The sequence below is a fragment of the Salmo salar genome, chromosome 21, assembly GCF_965601325.2.
Source record: "Salmo salar chromosome 21, fSalSal1, whole genome shotgun sequence".
Taxonomy (NCBI): Eukaryota; Metazoa; Chordata; class Actinopteri; order Salmoniformes; family Salmonidae; genus Salmo; species Salmo salar.
The window spans coordinates 17,289,080-17,312,630 of record NC_138311.1 but is presented as its reverse complement, the minus strand read 5'-3'; the positions used below and the strand labels follow the sequence as shown (position 1 = coordinate 17,312,630).

The 23,551-nt window shown below is 43.6% G+C and overlaps 1 pseudogene; it reads right to left on the bottom strand.

The window, feature by feature from the left end:
* The window catches only part of LOC106581706 (myosin-IIIb-like), an 80,986-nt pseudogene extending 57,903 nt beyond the window's left edge, over window positions 1-23,083 (bottom strand).
* Window positions 23,084-23,551: the final 468 nt, after the last annotated feature.

Below are 23,551 nucleotides of genomic sequence, written 5' to 3'. Positions count from 1 at the left end.
TCAGAGAAAATGTGTCATTCTTTCCAGCACTAAGTCGCTCGGGTCTGTGATGGAGATTCAGACAGACAGTCCTTTCTGAAGTGCAGATCAAAGCCTACTAACTGACTGCTTCAATACAAACTATAATATGAGCCTGCAGCTATGCTCTTGCCTTGATGTTGTACTGCTGCACTGCTTATATATTACAAAGTCAATACACCAGCACGTTGGTGATAACACTGTCAAGTACCCTCATTGTGCTTAGCAAATTCAGGCATCTTTTTTTCTTCCAGTATTTGTGGGAGCACTGACTCATTCTGTAAACACAATTGGCTTATTTAAATCTAGGCCTGGGCACTCCTCCTGTCAAATGTGTGTCACAGTGGATTGAGGTAAAATCAGTGGTTGTCAGCACCACTTTTAAAGCCTTAAGTCTGCTACTAAGCTCAGAAGAAAGACAAAAAAAAGCATTCCTGTGTCCCACATGAATATTATATATTTTGTATTATTTGGGGGGGGGGATATGATACTTTGTATGCAGAGCTCATAATTCTTCCCATTTTCCTAATAGACATAAAAAACTGGTTGGAAAATGTACATGAATCCTGACAGCCAAAGTCATACAGTAGATAGAGCTATAGAATATAGGAATACACAGTTCATCATTAAACTGTGGAAAAGTAAAGACACTGGGCAGGCAGCCTTTGAACTTCGAGGGGCAACAGCGTGAAAACAAAGCGAGCCTGATGGCCTTTAAACGGGTAAAGTGCAGCAGTATGGGAAAACATAATAAAGACTTCGTCTGTGAGCCACCTGCTCAAACTCCAGCTCCAGCTCATCTATCATCTGAGAGAGCCAACAGTTCTGTTGAGCACACATGAGTGAACAAGGAGAAGTGCTGCGACATTTTTCTCTGCTGTCTTCAGGCTCACCACCAACACAGGGTATTGTAGGATGGACTGGGAGGGAGTATCACAGTGTGCCTGCATAGAATAACTGCATTATAGAAAGATAGAAGCATGATATTCTAAACACGGACTGTTCTGCTCATGATTGGACTGTCACACAACCAATAACCTTCTCCTCAGAGGTTGAAACTGGCAAAATAGCAGATGTGCATTATATGGTCTTAAAAGCTATATGATGGAGAACAAGTTGTTTCTCCATATTTTGTTACGTTACAGCCTTAGTCTAAAATTGATGAAATTGTTTTTTTCCCCTCATCAATCTACACACAATACCCCATAATGACAAAGCAAAAACAGTTTTTTATAAATGTTTGCTAATTTATATAAAAAACTGAAATATTACATTCACATAAGTATTCAGACACTTTACGCAGTACTTTGTTGAAGCACCTTTGGTAATTGATTACAGTATCGAGTCTTCTTGGGTGTGATGCTACAAGCTTGGTACACCTGTATTTGGGGAGTGTCTCCCATTCTTCTCTGCAGATCCTCTCTGCAGATCCTCAAGCTCTGTAAGGTTGGATGGGGAGCGTTGCTGCACAGCTATTTTCAGGACTCTCCAGAGATGTTCAATCGGGTTCAAGTCCGGGCTCTGGCTGGGCCACTCAAGGACATTCAGAGACTTGTCCCGAAGCCACTCCTGCATTATCTTGGCTGTGTGCTTAGGGTCATTGTCCTGTTGGAAGGTGAACCTTCACCCCAGTCTGAGGTCCTGAGCACTCTGGAGCAGATTTTCATCAAGGATCTCTCTGTACATTGCTCCCTTCATCTTTGCCTCAATCTTGACTAGCCTCCCAGTCCCTGCCGCTGAAAAACACCCTCACAGCATGATGCTTCACCATAGGGATGGTGCCAAGGTTTCCTCCAGATGTGACGTTTGGCATTCAAGCCAAATAGTTCAATCTTGGTTTCATCAGACCAGAGAATCTTGTTTCTCATGGTGTTGGAGTCTTTATGTGCCTTTTGGCAAACTCCAAGTGGGCTGTCATGTGCCTTTTACTGAGGAGTGTCTGCAGTCTGGCCACTCTAGCATAAAACCCTGATTGGTGGAGTGCTGCAGAGATGGTTGTCCTCTAGGAAGAGTCTTGGTGGTTTCAAACTTATTCCATTTAAGAATGATGGATGCCACTGTGTTCTTGGGGACCTTCAATGCTGCAGACATTTTTTGGTACCCTTCCTCAGATCTGTGCCTCGACACAATCCCGTCTCGGAGTTCTATGGAAAATTCCTTCGACCTCAAGGCTTGGTTTTTGCTTTGACATGCACTGTCAACTGTGGGACCTTATATAGACAAGTGTGTGCCTTTCCAAATCATGTCTAATCAATTGAATTTGTAGAAACATCTCAAGGATGATCAATGGAAACAGGATGCACCTGAGGTCAATTTCGAGTCTCATAGCAAAGGGTCTGAATACTTATGCAAATAAGGTATTTCAGTTATTTTCTTTTTATACATTTGCTAAAATTTCTAGAAACCTGTTTTCACTTTGTTATTATGGGGTATGGTGTATAGATTGCTGAGGATTTATATTTATTTAATAAATTTTAGAATAAGTCTGTAATGTAACAAAATGTGGAGAAAGTCAAGGGGTGTGAATACTTTCAGAAGGCACTGTATGTACATGAAGGCAGGGTAAAATGACTAGGCTTCAGGATGAATAATAATACGAGTAAAATAAAGAACAGAGTAGCAGCTGCAAATTATGAGTGTAAAAGTGTGTGTATGTTTGGGTGTGTACAGTATGTACATTGAGTGTACAAAACATTAGGAACACCTACTCTTTCCTTGATGTTAAATACACTTATTTATTTAACCTTTATTTAACTAGGCAAGTCAGTTAAGAACAAATTCTTATTTACAATGATGGCCTACACCAGCCAAACCCAGACGACGCTGGGCCAATTATGCGCCGCCCTATGGCACTCCCAATCACGGCCGGTTGTGATACAGCGTGGAATTGAACCAGGGTCTGTAGTGACACCTCTAGCACTGAGATGCAGTGCCTTAGACCCCTGCGCCACTCGGTAGCCTTCAATCGGTGTAGATGAAAGGGAGTAGACAATTGAGACATGGATTGTGTATGTGTGCCATTCAGTGGGTGAATGGGTAAGACAAAAGATGTAAGAGCCTTTGAATGGGGCATGGTAGTAGGTGCCAGGTGCACCGGTTTGAGTGTGTCAAGAACTGCAACGCTGCTGGGTTTTTCACACTCAACAGTGTCCCGTGTGTATCAAGAATGGTCCACCACCCAAAGGACATCCAGTCAACTTGACACAACTGTTGGAAGCATGGTCCAGCATCCCTGTGGAACGCTTGTTGAGTCCGTGCCCCAAGGAATTGAGACTGTTCTGATGGCAAAATATTTGGAAGGTGTTCCTAATGCTTTGTACACTCAGTGTTTGTGTTGTGTGTGTGTGTGTGTGTGTGTGTGTGTGTGTGTGTGTGTGTGTGTGTGTGTGTGTGTGTGTGTGATTGTAGTGTATGTGAATGTGTCTGGGATTTGTGTGGGAGTGTCAAAGTAGTGTGTGTGAGTGAGCGTGTATTGACTGAGTGTACAAAACATGAGGAACACCTTCCTAATATTGAGTTGCACCCCATTTTGCCTTCAGAACAGCCTCAATTCGTCGGGGCATGGACTCTACAAGGTGTCGAAAGCGTTCCACAGGGATGCTGGCCCATGTTGACTCTATTGCTTCCCACAGTTGTGCCAAATTGGCTGGATGTCCTTTGGCTGGTGGACCATTCTTGATACACACAGGAAACTGTTGAGCGTGAAAAACCCAGCAGTGTTGCAGTTCTTGACACACTTAAACCTGTGCGCCTGGCATCTACTACCATACCCTGTTCAAAGACACTTAAATATTTTGTCTTGCCCATTCACCCTCTGAATCGCACACATACACAATCCACGTCTCAATTGTCTCAAGGCTTAACAATCCTTCTTTAACCTGTCTCCTCCCCTTTATCTACACTGATTTAAGTGGATTTAACAAGTGACATCAATAAGGGATCATAGCTTTCACCTTGATTCACCTGGTCAGTCTATGTCATGGAAAGAGCAGGTGTTCCTAATGTTTTGTACACTCCGTGTATATTGTCTAGTGAGTGTGCATAATAGGGTCAGTGCAAGGTAGGGTCAGTGCAGATAGTCCGGGTAACTATTCATTTACTATTTACCAGTCTTATGGCTTGGGGGTAGAAGCTGTCTCGGAGCCTGTTGGACCGAGAGCCGATGCTCCTGTACCGTTTGTCGAATGGTAGCAGAGTGAACAATTTATGGCTTGGGTGGCTGGAGTCTTAGGCAATTTTACAAGCCTTCCTCTGACACCACCTGATATAGAGGTCCTGGATGGCTGGGAGCTCAGCCCCAGTGATGTACTGGGCTTTCTGCAACACCCTCTGTAGTGCTTTGCGGTCGAGGGCGGAGCGTTTGCCATACCAAGCGGTGATGCAGCCAGTCAAGATGCTTTCGATGGTGCAGCTGTAGAACTTTTTGAAGCTCTAAGGGCCCGTGCCAAATCTTTTCAGCCTCCTTTGAAAAACGATTCCCTATGCTTTGTGTTTAAAAGACACACAGGAGAGAGATACAAACATGGGACGAGTACAGTACAAGATCAGCAACATTCATAGACACGATCAATCTACGATGGATCGTAGTCAATAGTACTTATCTGCCACATACATTCCAAAATGCCCAACATGTGAAACATCTGTGCCAGAAGCTGTGAGTTAAAACTGAAACTAACTTCTCCATCAAAAAGTCTCACTGTTTGTAGAAGAGCAAGAATACATCTTAACCTCAACCCTAATCCCGGCCTTTCATTCAAATCACCAACATGTTACATGGGCTGAATGCATATGTACGCCATAGTTAAGCATGCATACCACTTTCATATGGGTGGCCCAAGCGGGACTCAAACCCACAGACCTTGGCATTTTAAGCACCATGCTCTACTGACTAAGCCACACAGGATTTAGTAAATATCAGTGAATGTAATCTTTAATGTCAAGATTACAACATAAGACTCAGTTTACATTCTGCTAAGAATTCTGTTCACATTGAACATTTAACCAAGGCCTGCTGTCTGTGTGGCTGATAGTCAGGTGTCAATTTCACAGTCTGAGCCCTGAAAATGGATGAAGAGTATTGGTAAAAGAAAACAGTAAACATTGTATTGATGTCTTTCACCCATGACTGTTCTGCTCTGTAGCCTTTACATTACCTTTGGCTTTTGGCTGGTGTATTACCTCTCACCAGAACACTGGTTGGGATTCCGCTCACTTGCCCTATGATTTCATTTGCCTTTGTTGCCTCTGACAAGCCATCATTTACTCCCATCATCTTCCTCAGTTCTCGCCTCCCTTCCGACAGATACAAGCCCAGTTATATATATTGCTAATATCCACTGGGATCTGGGTGGATCAACACAGCTTTGGAATTCTTTGCCAATTACCTTAACCTTCACAACCTTCTCCCTATGACTTTACACAGGACTTTAGTCAGGGTTTGGCTAATACAGCATGGAGAATATTGGCTCAAGCAATTAACCTTCCCACATATTGAATATCTGAGAGCATCGTCTCAAGTGTCCATAATTAATTCTGCAGTTAACCGTTTTACAGCTTTACCCTTTTATATGCTCCATTACCCACATTCATAATAACCATGGGCCCCACATATATTACATACTATATAGCAGGCAAAATTACATCCAGCCCATTTTAAAATGGGCATATAATCTGTTTCCGTAGTGGAGGATCTGTGCTTGGCTCTTGGAGGTCTATCTGCAACTGAATGAATCCTGGGCCCACCTTAGTTTACTGTTACAGATGTAGGCTCTTAATTTGATCACCCTGTTGCATCAGACCTTACCTGCAATGCAGGAAATGTCAAACTTGTAGTGTATTTGAGGTTTAGACAGACTTCTGAAGTTTGTCATCTCCCTTATGAAAAATGTATCAACCCATACAAAAATGTCCATTAATTATAATCCACATAATAATTCACATTTCCTGTTGCTCCTTCTGTAGCAAACTGGCTCTAATTAAGATCCTACATCTGTAATACTGATTTACAATAGTCCTGGAATCAATACAATTCTTTGTATCTGATGCTATCTGTGAACAGGAGGGCCAAGCAGCAGGTATAAATGGAGTGGAGGAGCAGAGCAGCCTCACTGACATCGATCTGAACTCCTCTCATCACTTCACACTGGTCGCTGTGAAAGGGATACCATCTGTGCAAGTTCCCACCGCAAATCCACAGCTCTATCACATGGCTTGCAGTAGTCCTGCCTGTGTTCAGCCCCAGTGTCCCTGCCCCAGAGGCTGCACAGTCCACACCCTACGGCAACTCCATCTGCTGTATGACGTGGAGGAGATGCTACAGTACACCGAGGGGCATAGACCTCAGCCAGCCAAAACAACCAGAACCCTCTCAGATCTCAACCCAAGGATTACATACTGCCAGCGACATCACAAAACCACAGGAAATAGATGGAGCCAGAGAGAGATGCATCAATTAGATTTAGACAGTGTCACTGAATATGCAGTTATTACCATATTTCATAGACACATCTAATGTGTTTTTCTTAATGCTTATACCAAATGGTGACCATGTTTGGAATGGTATGTCCTCCTCCTAGGAATAATCTTGGGATTTACACAGTAGATTAATATACTGTCCCATTGACAGAACTGTGAGATGGAAATACAGGAACGTGTGCAAGGACATACGATCTAATGTCATAAGAAAATCTAGCATGTTTGAGTGCAAGTGAGATTTTTATGAAACCTGTTATTCCCGAGGACAATGCTTTATCAGGAGAAGCTGCCCTGATTACGGCTTATGAGATAGTTCATTTAAAGAGCTCCTGAAGTAAGTGAAACACTCGTAGGAAACAACACCCAAAATCATTAAATCTACCTCTTTACAATCATGAAGGTAATTTATAGTGTATCATTATCATTTCTGTGCTCAGCAATGTGCAGAATAAAAGTGCAGCACACAGATACACAATTTCGTAACACAAGTCTTCTGTTTCGAATAGAATCCACATACGACAGACAGACAATGTCAGGCAACCTCCCCTTATAATTGTGACCGCCGTGCTGCATTGATGGAGAAATATATTTGAACAGAATCATTTCACGGTTCAGTGTGCTCACACTTTGATTTATCCTGGAGCCGCCCAGCCAAAGGTCCCAATTCAAAAGATTTATGGGCCAGGGCCAAGTATCTATTTTTATTTAGAAAAAGAAACCCCAGTCTCAACAAAGGTAGGTTGCTACACACATCTAACTCTTCGTATTCCAAATCACTCAGAAAGTCAAACTATTTCAGAAAAAGGTGAATAAAAAGGGATGAATGTTTAAAAAAAAATGTAAATGTACATGCCCTTCCTTTGTTTATCATGACCTGTAGTGAATGGTATCTAAGGGGAATTAACATTCTTAACACAAAATGCAAAACCTGCTCTGGGACTGTGTCAATAGCTTCATCTCTTTAAGGTGTTGTCTGCTGTTCACAGCTTTCTACCAAAAACAGGCCAATCACCATTTCAGCACTATACAGAATTTAGGAGCTAACCATTTGTACATCCCACTGAAATGGTTCCATCCTATCAACTCAGATGACTGAATGCATGCCTCATCCCAGACCCGGTAGAGTGTTATTCCAGGCTCTGTGATTTGGGAGCGTTCGTTTGACCAGGACAGCTTTCTCTGAGCCTTTAATTGTTGTGACCTGTTTTACATTCCCTTGAGTTTGGTGTGATAAATCGCTGTTGTGGCTACCATAACTCCTGCGACACGACGCATGCTTGTTTCTCATCAGGTTTGGTGGGGTGGAGATAACATTGTGATGGGAGGCTGGTGACAGCCTCATCTAAATGTGAATGGAGCTAATCACCAATGCAAATTGCAATCAAAAGGGCTCATCCTCACCAAAGTGGGAGATAATTGTGCGACTGTGCCGATAGCAAAAGGTCAGTCACTTGTAGTATCAAAGCTTTCAAGTAATTATTCATTAGAAATTGTGTTCACATTAGAGATTTTTTCTGATTAAATAACAGTTTTAAGGGTAAGGCCAAATATTGTTCCATTTACTCTTGATAAAGTTTCTGATCAGTTTATCATTCTGGAGTTTTCAATTGAATTTACAATCTAGCGTTTTAGCTTGGACACATGCATTGTAGCATGCTAATTATTTGCCTGATTTAATGAATTTCTACCAGGTCTATCCTGCATTTCATGAGCACAAAAAATAACATTAAGAATCTTTACAATTTCTTGGCATATTTGGCATTTTATTATTCTCAGAGAAAGGGCTCTGCGATGATCCACTCCTAAATTCTGTTTGCCATTTTCCTCCAGACAAAAATCAAAGGCTTTTTATGAAAGTATACACCGCTGTGTGCCTGATCTGTCCCAGCCAGCTGTGTGCAAATGGAGCCCTCTAGTGCCTTACTGTGGGATCTTGAAGAGGGCTTTGATGGGGTGCATCTCAGACAATGGGGGGTCTCCATCAGCCAGCTCTATGGCTGTGATGCCCAGTGACCACACGTCACAGCAGGCGTCATACGTGGAGTCATACTGCTGCTCACAGGCAATGACCTGGGATGACACAGGCAGGACAAACATGACACAAGCAGGTGGACACTTCTCATGCAAGTTGCTGTTTCTTACTGTAGATGATGATATGAAGATAATGTATTAGCAATAGTGAGGTAGTAACTTCGTATGGGCACCAAAAGGCTTTCATTGATTCTGAAGCTGAAGTAACATGACACAACAATGCAGAAGAAGATCAAGTCATTTAAAAATGGTCTGTGTTTAAAATACACATTGTAATGTTGATTTAAAAAGGTTAGTTAGATTCATTCATCAAGTGAGTACATACTCACTCGTCTATCACTCTCTACAGTCCATATAGCACATCGAATGCAACTCAATGGTGTCATCATGTAGGATATTTCTGTGCTAAGAAGTGTTTGTGTTCTCATGCAACTGCAAGTAAAGTGGCACATGTAAAAAAGGCTAACCTCAGGTGCCATCCAAAAGGGAGTGCCAACGGAGGTGTTTCTTCGCAAAAGTGCCCTCGTCAGCTGAGCAGACACACCTGGATAGAATTTAGGCGATTTAATATAAAACACAACATCCTCAGTGAATCAGTGTTTGATGCAAAATCAAGATTTGATGTATTATATCACATACCTGTTATAATGACATATTCGCAGTTGTTTAATATGCTTTAATATGTACAGTACCAGTCAAAAGTTTGGACACACCTACTCATTCAAGGCTTTTTCTTTATTTGTACTATTTTCTACATTGTAGAATAATAGTGAAGACATCAAAACTATGAAATAACACATATGGAATCATGTAGTAAGCAAAAAAGTGTTAAACAAATCAAAATATATTTTGTATTTGAGATTCTTCAAAGTAACCATCCTTGCCTTGATGACAGCTTTGCACACTCTTGGCATTCTCTCATCCAGCTTCATGAAGCAGTCACTTGGAATGCATTTCAATTAACAGGTGTGCCTTGTTAAAAGTTCATTTGTGGAATTTCTTTCCTTCTTAATGCATTTGAGCCAATCAGTTGTGTTATGACAAGGTAGGGGTGGTATATAGAAGATAGCCCTATTTGGTGAAAGACCAAGTTCATATTATGGCAAGAACAGCTCTAATAAGCAAAGAGAAACAACAGTCCATCATTACTTTAAGACATGAAGGTCAGTCAATGCGGAACATTTCAAGAACTTTGAAAGTTTCTTCAAGTGCCGTCGCAAAAACCATCAAGCGCTATGATGAAACTGGCTCTCATGAGGAACGCCACAGGAAAGGAAGACCCAGAGTTAGCTTTTTTGCAAAGGATAAATTCATTAGAGTTACCAGCCTCAGAAATTGCAGCCCAAATAAATGCTTCACAGAGTTCAAGTAACAGACACATCTCAACACGCAGGAGACTGTGTGACTGGGCCTTCATAGTCCAATTACTGCAAAGAAACCACTATTAAAGGACACCAAAAGAAGAAGAAACTTGCTTGTGCCAAGAAACATGAGCAATGGACATTTGACTGGTGGAAATCTGTGCTTTGGTCAGATTTTTGGTTCCAACCGCAATGTCTTTGTGAGAAGCAGAATAGGTGAACAGATGACCTCCGCATGTGTGGTTCCCACCGTGAAGCATGGAGGAGGAGGTGTGATGGTGTGGGGGTGCTTTGCTAGTGACACTGTCAGTGATTTATTTAGAATTCAAGGCACACTTAACCAGCATGGCTACCACAGCATTTTGCAGCAATACGCCGTCCCATCTGGTTTGCGCTTAGTTAAAAAAAGATATATTTTTTATTTATTTAACCTTTATTTAACCAGGTAGGTTAGTTGAGAACAAGTTCACATTTACAACTGCGACCTGGCCAAGAATAAAGCAAAGCAGTTCGACACATACAACAACACAGAGTTACACATGGAATAAACAAACATACAGTCAATAATACAGTAGAAAATGTCTATATACAGTGTGTGCAAATGAGGTAAGATAAGGGAGGTAAGGCAATAAATAGGCCATGGTGGTGAAGTAATTACAATATACCAATTAAACACTGGAGTGATTGATGTGCAGAAGATGAATGTGCAAGTGGAGATGCTGGGGTGCAAAGGAGCAAGATAAATAAATAAATGGGGATGAGGTAGTTGGATGGGCTATGTACAGGTGCAGTGATCTGTGAGCTGCTCTGACAGCTGGTGCTTAAAGCTAGTGAGGGAGATATGAGTCTCCAGCTTCAGTGATTTTTGCAGTTCATTCCAGTCATTGGCAGCAGATAACTGGAAGGAAAGGCGGCCAAAGTAGGAATTGGCTTTGGGGTTGACTAGTAAGATATACCTGCTGGAGCGCATGCTACGGGTGGGTGCTGCTATGGTGACCAGTGAGCTGAGATAAGGCGGGGCTTTACCTAGCAGAGACTTGTAGATGACCTGGAGCCAGTGGGTTTGTCGACGAGTATGAAGTGAAGGCCAGCCAACGAGAGCGTACAGGTTGCAATGGTGGGTAGAACAGTGAGGGGAAAAAGTATTACCGATCCTCGACATCGGCGATGTCATTTACAAAATAGCCTCCAACACTCTACTCAACAAATTGGATGCAGTCTATCACAGTGCCATCCGTTTTGTCAACAAAGCCCCATATACAGCGAGGGAAAAAAGTATTTGATCCCCTGCTGATTTTGTACGTTTGCCCACTGACAAAGAAATTATCAGTCTATAATTTTAATGGTATGTTTATTTGAACAGTGAGCGACAGAATAACAACAAAAGAATCCAGAAAAACGCATGTCAAAAATGTTATAAATTGATTTGCATTTTAATGAGGGAAATAAGTATTTGACCCCCACTAAATCAGAAAGATTTCTGGCTCCCAGGTGTCTTTTATACAGGTAACGAGCTGAGATTAGGAGCACACTCTTAAAGGGAGTGCTCCTAATCTCAGTTTGTTACCTGTATAAAAGACATCTGTCCACAGAAGCAATCAATCAATCAGATTCCAAACTCTCCACCATGGCCAAGACCAAAGAGCTCTCCAAGGATGTCAGGGACAAGATTGTAGACCTACACAAGGCTGGAATGGGCTACAAGACCATCGCCAAGCAGCTTGGTGAGAAGATGACAACAGTTGGTGCGATTATTCGCAAATGGAAGAAACACAAAAGAACTGTCAATCTCCCTCGGCCTGGGGCTCCATGCAAGATCTCACCTCGTGGAGTTGCAATGATCATGAGAACGGTGAGGAATCAGCCCAGAACTACACGGGAGGATCTTGTCAATGATCTCAAGGCAGCTGGGACCATAGTCACCAAGAAAACAATTGGTAACACACTACGCCGTGAAGGACTGAAATCCTGCAGTGCCCGCAAGGTCCCCCTGCTCAAGAAAGCACATATACATGCCCGTCTGAAGTTTGCCAATGAACATCTGAATGATTCAGAGGACAACTGGGTGAAAGTGTTGTGGTCAGATGAGACCAAAATTGAGCTTTTTGGCATCAACTCAACTCGCCGTGTTTGGAGGAGGAGGAATGCTGCCTATGACCCCAAGAACACCATCCCCACCGTCAAACATGGAGGTGGAAACATTATGCTTTGGGGGTGTTTTTCTGCTAAGGGGACAGGACAACTTCACCGCATCAAAGGGACGATGGACGGGGCAATGTACTGTCAAATCTTGGGTGAGAACCTCCTTCCCTCAGCCAGGGCATTGAAAATGTGTATTCCAGCATAACAATGACCCAAAATACACAGCCAAGACAAGAAAGGAGTGGCTCAAGAAGAAGCACATTAAGGTCCTGGAGTGGCCTAGCCAGTCTCCAGACCTTAATCCCATAGAAAATCTGTGGAGGGAGCTGAAGGTTCGAGTTGCCAAACGTCAGCCTCGAAACCTTAATGACTTGGAGAAGATCTGCAAAGAGGAGTGGGACAAAATCCCTCCTGAGATGTGTGCAAACCTGGTGGGCAACTACAAGAAACGTCTGACCTCTGTGATTGCCAACAAGGGTTTTGCCACCAAGTACTAAGTCAGGTTTTGCAGAGGGGTCAAATACTTATTTCCCTCATTAAAATGCAAATCAATTTATAACGTTTTTGACATGCCTTTTTCTGGATTTTTTTGTTGTTATTCTGTCGCTCATTGTTAAATTAAACATACCATTAAAATTATAGACTGATCATTTCTTTGTCAGTGGGCAAACGTACAAAATCAGCAGGGGATCAAATACTTTTTTTCCCTCGCTGTATATGGGGCTTTGTTGACAAAACAGATGGCACTGTGATAGACTGCATCCAATTTGTTGAGTAGAGTGTTGGAGGCTATTTTGTAAATGACATCGCCGATGTCGAGGATCGGTAGGATAGTCAGTTTTACGAGGGTATGTTTGGCAGCATGAGTGAAGGATGCTTTGTTGCGAAATAGGAAGCCGATTCTAGATTTAATTTTGGATTGGAGGTGCTTAATGTGAGTCTGGAAGGAGAGTTTACAGTCTAACTAGACACCTAGGTATTTGTAGTTGTCCACATATTCTAAGTCAGAACCGTCCAGAGTAGTGATGCTGGACGGGCGGGCAGGTGCGGGCAGCGATTGGTTGAAGAGCATGCATTTAGTTTTACTTGCATTTAAGAGCATTTGGAGGCAACGGAAGGAGAGTTGTATGGCATTGAAGCTCGTCTGGAGGTTAGTTAACACACTGTCCAAAGAAGGGCCAGAAGTATACAGAATGGTGTCGTCTGCGTAGAGATGGATCAGAGAATCACCAGCAGCAAGACCGACATCAATGATGTATACAGAGAAGAGAGTCGGCCCGATAATTGAACCCTGCTGGCACCCCCATAGAAACTGCCAGAGGTCCAGACAACAGGCCCTCCAATTTGACACACTGAACTCTATCAGAGAAGTAGTTGGCGAACCAGCCAAGGCAATCATTTGAGATACCAAGGCTGTTTAGTCTGCCAATAAGAATGTGGTGATTGACAGAGTCGAAAGCTTTGGCCAGGTCGATGAATACGGCTGCACAGTATTGTCTCTTATCGATGGCGGTTATGATATTGTTTAGGACCTTGAGCGTGGCTGAGGTGCACCCATGACCAGCTCTGAAACTAGATTGCATAGTGGAGAAGGTACGGTGGGATTCGAAATGGTTGGTAATCTGTTTGTTAACTTGGCTTTCGAAGACCTTAGAAAGGCAGGGTAGGATAGATATAGGTCTGTAGCAGTTTGGGTCTAGAGTGTCTCCCCCTTTGAAGAGGGGGATGATTGCGGCAGCTTTCCAATCTTTGGGAATCTCAGATGATACGAAAGAGAGGTTGAACAGGCTAGTAATAGGGGTTGCAACAATTTCGGGGGTCCAGATTGTCTAGCCCAGCTGATTTGTAGGGGTCCAGATTTTGCAGCTCTTTCAGAACATCAGCAATCTGGATTTGTGTGAAGGAGAAATGGGGAATGCTTGGGTGAGTTGCTGTGGAGGGTGCCGGGCAGTTGACCGGGGTAGGGGTAGCCAGGTAGAAAAATGCTTATTGAAATTTTCAATTATAGTGGATTTATCGGTGTTGACAGTGTTTCCTAGCCTCAGTGCAGTGGGCAGCTGGGAGGAGGTGCTCTTATTCTCCATGGACTTTACAGTGTCCCAGAACTTTTTTTGAGTTTCTGCTACTGGATGCAATTTTCTACATTGCATCCTGGAGCATGCTTATTTAAGATGGTGAGGAAGGCACTTTTACAGAATAACCAGGCATCCTCTACTGACGGGATGAGGTCAATATCATTCCAGGATACCCCGGCCAGATCGATTAGAAAGGCCTGCTCGCTGAAGTGTTTTAGGGAGTGTTTGACAGTGATGAGGGGTGGTCGTTTGACCGCAGACCCATTACGAATGCAGGCAATGAGGCAGTGATCGCTGAGATCTTTGTTGAAAACAGCAGAGCTGTATTTGGAGGGCAAGTTGGTTAGGATGATATTTATGAGGGTGCCCGTGTTTAAGGATTTGGGGTTGTACCTGGTAGGTTCATTGATAATTTGTGTGAGATTGAGGGGATCAAGCTTAGATTGTAGGATGGCCAGGGTGTTAAGCATGTCCCAGTTTAGGTCACCTAGCAGCACGAGCACTGAAGATAGATGGGGGGCAATCAAGTGCCCAGGGCACAGCTGGGGGCAGAGGGTGGTCTATACCAAGCGGCAACGGTGAGAGACTTGTTTCTGGAAAGGTGGATTTTTAAAAGTAGAAGCTGTAATTGTTTGGGTACAGACCTGGATAGTAAGACAGAACTCTGCAGGCTATATCTGCAGTAGATTGCAACTCTGCCCCCTTTGGCAGTTCTATCTTGGCGGAAAATGTTATAGTTAGGGATGGAAATTTCAGGATTTTTTGGTGGTCTTCCTAAGCCAGGATTCAGACACGGCTAAGACATCCGGGTTGGCAGAGTGTGCTAAAGCAGTGAATAAAACAAACTTAGGGAGGAGGCTTCTAATGTTAACATGCATGAAACCAAGGCTCTTACGGTTATAGAAGTCAACAAATGAGAGCACCTGGGGAATAGAAGTGGCGCTAGGCACTGCAGGTCCTGGATTAACCTCTACATCACCAGAGGAACAGAGGAGGAGTAGAATAAAGGTACGGCTAAAGGCTATATGAACTGGTCGTCTAGTACATTCGGAACAGAGAGTAAAAGGATCAGGCTTCTGGGCGCGATAGAATAGATTCAAGGCATAATGTACAGACAAAGGTATGGTAGGATGTGAGTACATTGGAGGTAAACCTAGGCATTGTGTGATGATGAGAGAGATATTGTCTCTAGAAACATTTAAACCAGGTGATGTCATCGCATATGTGGGAGGTGGAACTAAATGGTTGGTTAAGGCATATTGAGCAGGGCTAGAGGCTCTACAGTGAAATAAAACAATAATCACTAACCAGAACAGTAATGGACAAGGCATATTGACATTAGGGAGAGGCATGCGTAGCCGAGTGATCATAGGTGTCCAGTGAGTGTTTGGGCTGGCTGGAGACATGGCGATTCAGACAGTTAGCAGGCCGGGGCTAGCAAGCTAGCAGAAGGGCCTTAGGGGGACGTCGCGACGGAGGAAAGTCTGTTTTAGCCTCCTTATGCGGTTCCGTCGATAGACCAGTCGTGATGGATTAGTAGGGTTCCGTGTAGCAGAAGGGTCCAGTCCAATTGGCAAATGGATCTATTCAGCTAACAGTCCGATATGCTCTAGACAGCTAGCGGGCCGCGGCAAGCAGGCTAGCAGATGGGCATGCCGGGGACGTTGCGACGTAGGAACCAGTTGAGTAACCCCCTCGAGCAGATTACGTCGGTAGTCCAGTCGTGATGGATCGGCAGGGTTCCGTACCCCGTACCGGCAGTAAAAGGGGTCCAGGCCATTTGGCAAAATAAGTATTGTAGCCCAGGAATGGCTGATGGACCTATTCAGCTAGCCTGGAGATGGGCCTAGCTTGGGCTATCTCCAGGCTAATTGGTGCTTGCTTCGGGACAGAGACGTTAGCCACTAGTAGTCACTCGGATTGCAGCTAGCTAGCTGCGATGATCCAGGTGAGAAGGTTCAGAGCTTGCGGTCGGAATCCGGGGATATGGAGAGAAAATAGGTCCGGTATGCTCTGCTTTGAATCGCGTTGTACAAACTGGCAAGAGCTTTCCGAGCTAAAGGTAGCTGATGGCCGCTAGCAGTGGTTAGCTGACTACTAGCTAGTTAGCTGGCTAGCTTCTGTTGGGAGATTCCGGTTCAGAGGTAAAGAAAAATACTTTAGAAAAAAGCTGAAAAAAGCAGTGGGACTATCATTTGCTTTTCAACATGACAATGACCCCAAATACACTTCCAGGCTATGTAAGGGCTATTTTACCAAGAAGGAGAGTGATGGTGCTGCATTTATTTTTTATTTTATTTTATTTCACCTTTATTTAACCAGGTAGGCCAGTTGAGAACAAGTTCTCATTTACAACTGTGACCTGGCCAAGGTAAAGCATAGCAGTGCGACAAAAACAACAACACAGAGTTACACATAAACAAACATACAGTTAATAACACAAAATAAAAGAAAAATAGAAAGAATCTATGTACAGTGTGTGCAAATGTAGAAGAGTAGGGAGGTAGGCAATAAATTGTCCATAGAGGTGAAAATAATTACAACTTAGCATTAATACTGGAGTGATATATGTGCAGATGATGATGTGCAAGTAGAGATACTGGGGTGCAAAAGAGCAAGAGGGTAAGTAATAATATGGGGATGAGGTAGTCGGGTGTGCTATTTACAGATTGGCTGTGTACAGGTACAGTGATCGGTAAGCTACTCTGACAGCTTATGCTTAAAGTTAGAGAGGGAAATAAAAGACTCCAGCTTCAGAGATTTTGTGGGGACATCAAAACATTTCATCAGATGACCTGGCCTCCACAATCACCCGACCTCAACCAAATTGAGATGGTTTGGGATGATTTGGACTGCAGAGTGAAGGAAAAGCAGCCAACAAGTGCTCAGCATATGTGGGAACTCCTTCAAGACTGTTGGAAAAGCATTCCTCATGAAGCTGTTTGAGAGAATGCCAAGAGTGTGCAAAGCTGTCATCAAGGCAAAGGTGGCTACATTAAAGAATCTAAAATCTAAAATATTTGTTTAATAGTGTTTTGTTCACTACATGATTCCATATTTGTTATTTAATAGTTTTGATGTCTTCACTATTATTCTACAATGTAGAAAATAGTACAAATAAAGAAAAACTTTTGAATGAGTAGGTGTGTCCAAACTTTTGACTGGTACTGTATATTTGTGTGCATATTGAATTACATAAACAGAGGGAAAGTGTCGATGTGTGAATCAATCAATAGCGATATGGCATATCACTTGGTGTGCTAACCTGCCATACCACCATAATCATTTCTAATTAAGTGGGACAGATTTTTATCAGCAGGATTCCACTTCATTCTCAGCACACAGAGGACATAAACATGCCTGGGGCAACTCAAAGTCATTTGCCAGAACAGCTTTCTTTTTATATGCAAAGGATCAAATAATGCAATTTAAATTGGCAATAATAGCCTTAGGTTAAGCTATGGTCCATGAAATACAAAGATGTTACATAGGGTCGGTAACAAAGACATGGAAAGAGGACTGCATCACAGCATTGATGCCCATATGTTAGCATTTACCAATAATATCACAGGCTTTTATGTGGAGAAATAAAAAAAATGCATTAACCGTGAACTATCAATGATGAGTTATCTGTCAAAGGCCCAATGCGCTCAAAAATGTGATAGTCCTGTGTTTTATATCACTCACCGGCAAGTTTATTATGTACACCAAATGGATCGCTCCTACAAACTGTGAGTCACGTGGCTTTCTATATAAAGCAGGTAGACAGGCATCGAGGCATTCAGTTACTGTTCGATTAAACGTTAGAATGGGCAAAACGAGTGACTTAAGCGACTTTGAGAGTGGTATTATCATCGGTGCCAGGCACACTGGATCCAGTATCTCGTGATGCCATTGCATCAGCATGGACCAACATCCTTGTGGAACATTACTGACACCTTATAGAATGCCCCAAAGAATTCAGTCTGTTCTGGAGGCAAAAGGGGGTACGACGGTACCAGATGGGTGTACCTATTAAACTGGCCGTTCAGTGTATATTTCCACACTACGAGGTTGGAATAATAATGTGAAATTGTGAAAATTATGATAATGCGCTTTAAGTGTAAGAGTTGTTTTGAAAAGTCCCCCAGAAATTTCAGCCCGTTTTGGTGGGATGGAGTTTTGGCCTGCCTGATTTCATCACCAGGTGGTAAATGAGTTAATAAACCAATAAGAAAGAGATTTCCAAACCTCTCTGCTAGTTTTCAGTTTACCCCTTCCCACTCTGACCACTCCCAGACATTCCTAGCAAAAGTCTTACTTGAGATCTTGTTCTTTGCTAAGAAGATATTTTTGTTTATTTTTGACCATTTTAATTTAAAACAATCCCAGAAATGATTTGATAATGAGATTTAAAAAAACTGCATTGGACCTTTAAATGAAGGCCCAGACAGAAGTGAAGTGCCTCCACAACAGGAAATCAAAGCCATTACCAAAGTCGACAAGCTTGACTCCTCCCTCGGTGGTCAGAAGCATGTTGTTTCCTTTGACGTCACAATGGATAATCTGGTTGTTGTGTAAATGCTGGAGACCCTGGCAGGCGGGAGGAGGGGCTTAATAAGCGTCAGTAATGCCATTATTAACTGTTTGTTAATAATAAAGCTGTCTACCGCCATGTGTATTACTCCCACACCCTGCCACCTCCTGAGTCAATCCCCTGCCCACTGTGCGTGGATGCCACACCCTTCTGTCATTAGGCATTTAGCAGTTGGCCATCTCACCAAGAGGGCGCCGTATAAAATGTATGCGATAACGGGCTCCAGCAGTTGCTGGCCTTGCATGAGCAGGCCTTTGATGAGATCTGTGACTGAGCCCCCCGTTGCACAGCTGTGTGTGTGTGTGTGTGTGTGTGTGTGTGTGTGTGTGTGTGTGTGTGTGTGTGTGTGTGTGTGTGTGTGTGTGTGAGAGAGAGAGCAGTGGCTCCTCCAATACTCACCACTCTAGATTATGATTAATTACAAGAGCCACCCCTCCCACACATACAACTAGACTGGAGTCACAACTCCTTCCAGAGCTTTTAAACTTGAGATTTTTCCCAGTGGAGGAGGGTGACCTCCTCTCAGCTCGGCGATGGATTTCACTCCCATCATTTAAAGTAAATCTACTGTTTGTGATCTTTCTACTGCTCAAACAGAGAACAACAAAGATGGGCTGTAGTCTACTGTAAGACTGTGTCGATCGTATTGGTGGAAATGTAACACAGGAGATAAAGTGCAGCTACCTATACTGAGCACAATCAGACACTGTCTTGTTTAACAAGCTCACACCACTGGGTTATATTGCCTCAAATGACAAAGTGCTACTGTATGAGCCCTTAAATGATTAACTGCATGTTGTACTGAAGATGTACAGTAGATACAGTATATAATATTTGACTGGATTGTAAAGCTGGGCAAAGTCCGACTTTATTAAGCGAGACAGAAAAACCCAGGGGATCTCACTTCTAGAACCATCCAGAGGTGTCCGCCTGAGAGGTCGTCTGACTTGTAGAACATGCCGTAGAACTTGACCACGTTGGGGGGATTGGACAGGGTCCTCAGGGTACTCAGCCTCAAGCTCCTCATCAACATCCTTTGACAAGGAGGACACATTAACATCAGTCACACAACATGTTGACTGAACACCAACACACCAGAAGACAAAACAACGTGTCGACAACTACTTACATTTCTAAAAAAAGATGGATGTTGAAATAAAATTGAAGGGAACTAAAACCCCCTCAATCAGAGCCCAGAACCATTAAACACAGGGAAACTAACTCTTGGTTAGAAGTACCAATGAAGCTTCTTCTATATCAGTTTAAATCTCAGTGGAAGTGAAGAGAAAGCATCACAGAGGCAGAATTCCTCTTCCTGGATACGTGAACGATACTGTCAGCGGTCTAATCAAGGAGAGGGATGAGCAGGGAAGCAGCTACATCTTCATACCCAGCAGGGGAGCTGCAGCAGGGGGCTAGCGAGAGGCGCAAGAGGGATTGAAGCACTGACAATCACAGGCAAGCACTCAGCTTGAATCTCACAAACACAACATGGCACCACTGAAGGCCCCCCTGGCCTCAGTGCCACAGACAGGTCTGGCAGCTAGCTGCACATCACTAAGGTCGTGACATAGATAAAGGCGGAGGGAGATGGTAAGGACGACTGTGGAGAGTGGGTGTAGAAATGGAGTGGAAATGGATGAAAAGGAGACAGGTAGTGAATCTACTTGGGAACAGTAAATACGGGACAGGTACATGGGAGTACCAGTGACTTGCTCAATATGGAAGTGGTCAGATGACGCGGATGCTACACTACAGGACTGTTCTGCTAGCACAGACTGGAAAATCTTCCGGGATTCATCCAATGGCATTGAGGAGTATACCACCTCAGTTATCGGCTTCATCAATAAGTGCAACGATGACGTCATCCCCACAGTGACCGTACATACATATCCCAACAAGAAGCCATTGATTACAGGCAACATCCGCATCGAGCTAAAGGCTAGAGCTGCTGCTTTCAAGGAGCGGGACACTAATCCGAATGCACCCTCAGACGAACTATCAAACAGGCAAAGCGTCAATACAGGATTAAGATTGAATCCTACTACACCGGCTCTGATGCTCGTCGGATGTAGCAGGGCTTGAAAACGATTACGGACTACAAAGGGAAACCCAGCCGTGAGCTGCCCAGTGACGCGAGCCTACCAGATGAGCTAAATGCCTTTTATGCTCGCTTCGAGGCAAGCAACACTGAAGCATGCATGAGAGTACCAGATGTTCCGGACGACTGTGTGATCACGCTTTCGGTAGCCGATGTGAGTAAGACCTTTAAACAGGTCAACATTCACAAAGCCGCAGGGCCAGACGGATTACCAGGACGTGTACTCAAAGCATGCACGGACCAACTGGCAAGTGTCTTCCCTGACATTTTCAACCTCTCCCTGACAGAGTCTGTAATACCTACATGTTTCAAGCAGACCACCATTGTCCCTGTGCCCAAGGAAGCGAAGGTAACCTGCCTAAAAGATTACCGCCCCGTACCACTCACGTCAGTAGCCATGAAGTGCTTTGAAAGGCAGGTCCTGGCTTACATCAACACCATCATCACTAGACCCACTCCAATTTACATACCGCTCCAACAGATCCACAGACGAAGCAATCTCAATCGCACTCCACACTGCCCTTTGCCACCTGGACAAAAGGAACACCTGCGTGAGAATGCTGTTCATTGACTACACCTCAGCGTTCAACACCATAGTGCCCACAAAGCTCATCACTAAGCTAAGGACCCTGGGACTAAACACCTCCCTCTGCAACTGGATCCTGGACTTCCTGACGGGCCAATCCCAGGTAGTAAGGGTAGGCAACAACACATCTGCATGCTTAGTCCCCTCACCCACGACTGCGTGGCCAAACACGACTCCAACACCATCATTAAGTTTGATGACGACACAACAGTGGTAGGCCTGATCACCGACAACGATGAGACAGACTATAGGGAGGAGGTCAGAGACCTGGCAGTGTGATGCCAGGACAACAACCTCTCCCTCAATATCAGCAAGACAAAGGAGCTGATCGTGGACTACAGGAAAAGGCAGGCCAAACAGGCCCCCATTAACATCGAAGGGACTGTGGTGGAGCGGGTCCACATCACCAACAAACTATCATGGTCCCAAACACCACAAGACAGTCGTGAAGAGGGCACGACAACACCTTTTCCCCCTCAGGAGACTGAAAAGATTTGGCATGGGTCCCCAGATCCTCAAAAAGTTCTACAGCTGCACCATCAAGAGCATCCTGAGCGGTTGCATCACCGCCTGGTATGGCAACTGCTCGGCATCTGACCGTAAGGTGCTACAGAGGGTAGCGAGTACGGCCCAGTACATCACTGGGGCCAAGCTTCCTGCCATCCAGGACCTATATATTAGGCGGTGTCAGAGGAAGGCCCAAAAAATTGTCAAAGACTCCAGTCACCAATTCTTAGACTGTTCTCTCAGCAACCGCACGGCAAGTGGTACCGGAGCGCCAAGTCTAGGACCAAAAGGCTCCATAACAGCTTCTACCTCCAAGCCATAGGACTGCTGAACAATTCATCAAATGGCCACCCGGACTATTTACATTGACACCACCCCCTCCATTTGTTTTTACACTGCTGCTACGCGCTGACTATTATCTATTCATAGTCACTTTACCCATACCTAAATGTAAAAATTACCTTGACTAACCTGTACCCCCACACATTGACTCGGTACCGGTACCCCCTGTATATAGCCTCGTTATTGTTATTTTATTGTGGTACTTTTTATTATTTTTTACTTTTAGTTTATTCAGTAAATATTTCCTTCACTCTTTCTTGAACTGCATTGTTGTTTAAGGGCTTGAAAGTAAGCATTTCACGGTAAGGTCCACACCTGTTGTTTTCGGAGCATGTGACAAATACAATTTCATTTGATTTATTGGGGAGGCAGGTATACGGAAATAAGCGAAGGAACTTATTCTGTTTGTAAGCTTCGTATATTGAGACAAGGCAAACAATAGTCAAGAAAAACAGAGATGATTTCGTTTATTAATTTGTTTGGTTTAGCGTTATCACTGGTAAGGTTTGACATTACTGGCGAAAATGAGGAAGAGCACCTAAACTTTCTAAAGAGACATATCAATTGATTGTGTGTCTTTTGCATTTTTATTTCATTTTAATTTAACCTTTATTTAACTAGGCAAGTCAGTTAAGAACAAATTCTTATTTACAATGACGGCCTACCCCGGCCAAACCCTAACGACGCTAGGCCAATTGTGCACCGCCCTATGGGACTCCCAATCATGTTTAACTTACATTAATTGGGTGCAGGACTTTGACTGATGCCTGACTCCCATCCTTCCTGTTGTTCACTCTAGACTTTTCCACAGGTTCCTTTACCAATGGTCCCTGCAGTCAGCCAATGGATCCGCCAGGCTCTCCAGACCATACAGCAACCTCCTACATTGAATTATAGAGCTCCAAGTGAAATGCTTCATTCATGTACACACATGTTGGAACTAAATTAAATGTGTATCCCTGCCAACACTTTCTCCTCTCTCGGGAAGCTTTGCTAATCAAGAAAAGATAACAGGCAACGTGTCAGTATTAGCTTAGCTTCAAAACATCCTGCATATGGCTTTGACACTGAGCTACATGCAATGCTTCACCAAAACACACTTTCTCATTACCGCTATATCAACACTAAAGATATTAACAGCTTGGTATATATTATGTTATACAGTAGACCACTAAACCACTAATTGAGCCCAATGACACATCTATTTGGCCAAGGGAGGCACTTAACAGGTTTAAAGCAGCCGAAGAGAAAGCTAAATTCAAACCAAACGCCGATACTTACATCGGGAGTGTTATTCTGTGACTCATTAAGCCTTGGACAGTGCAGACAAACGACTAA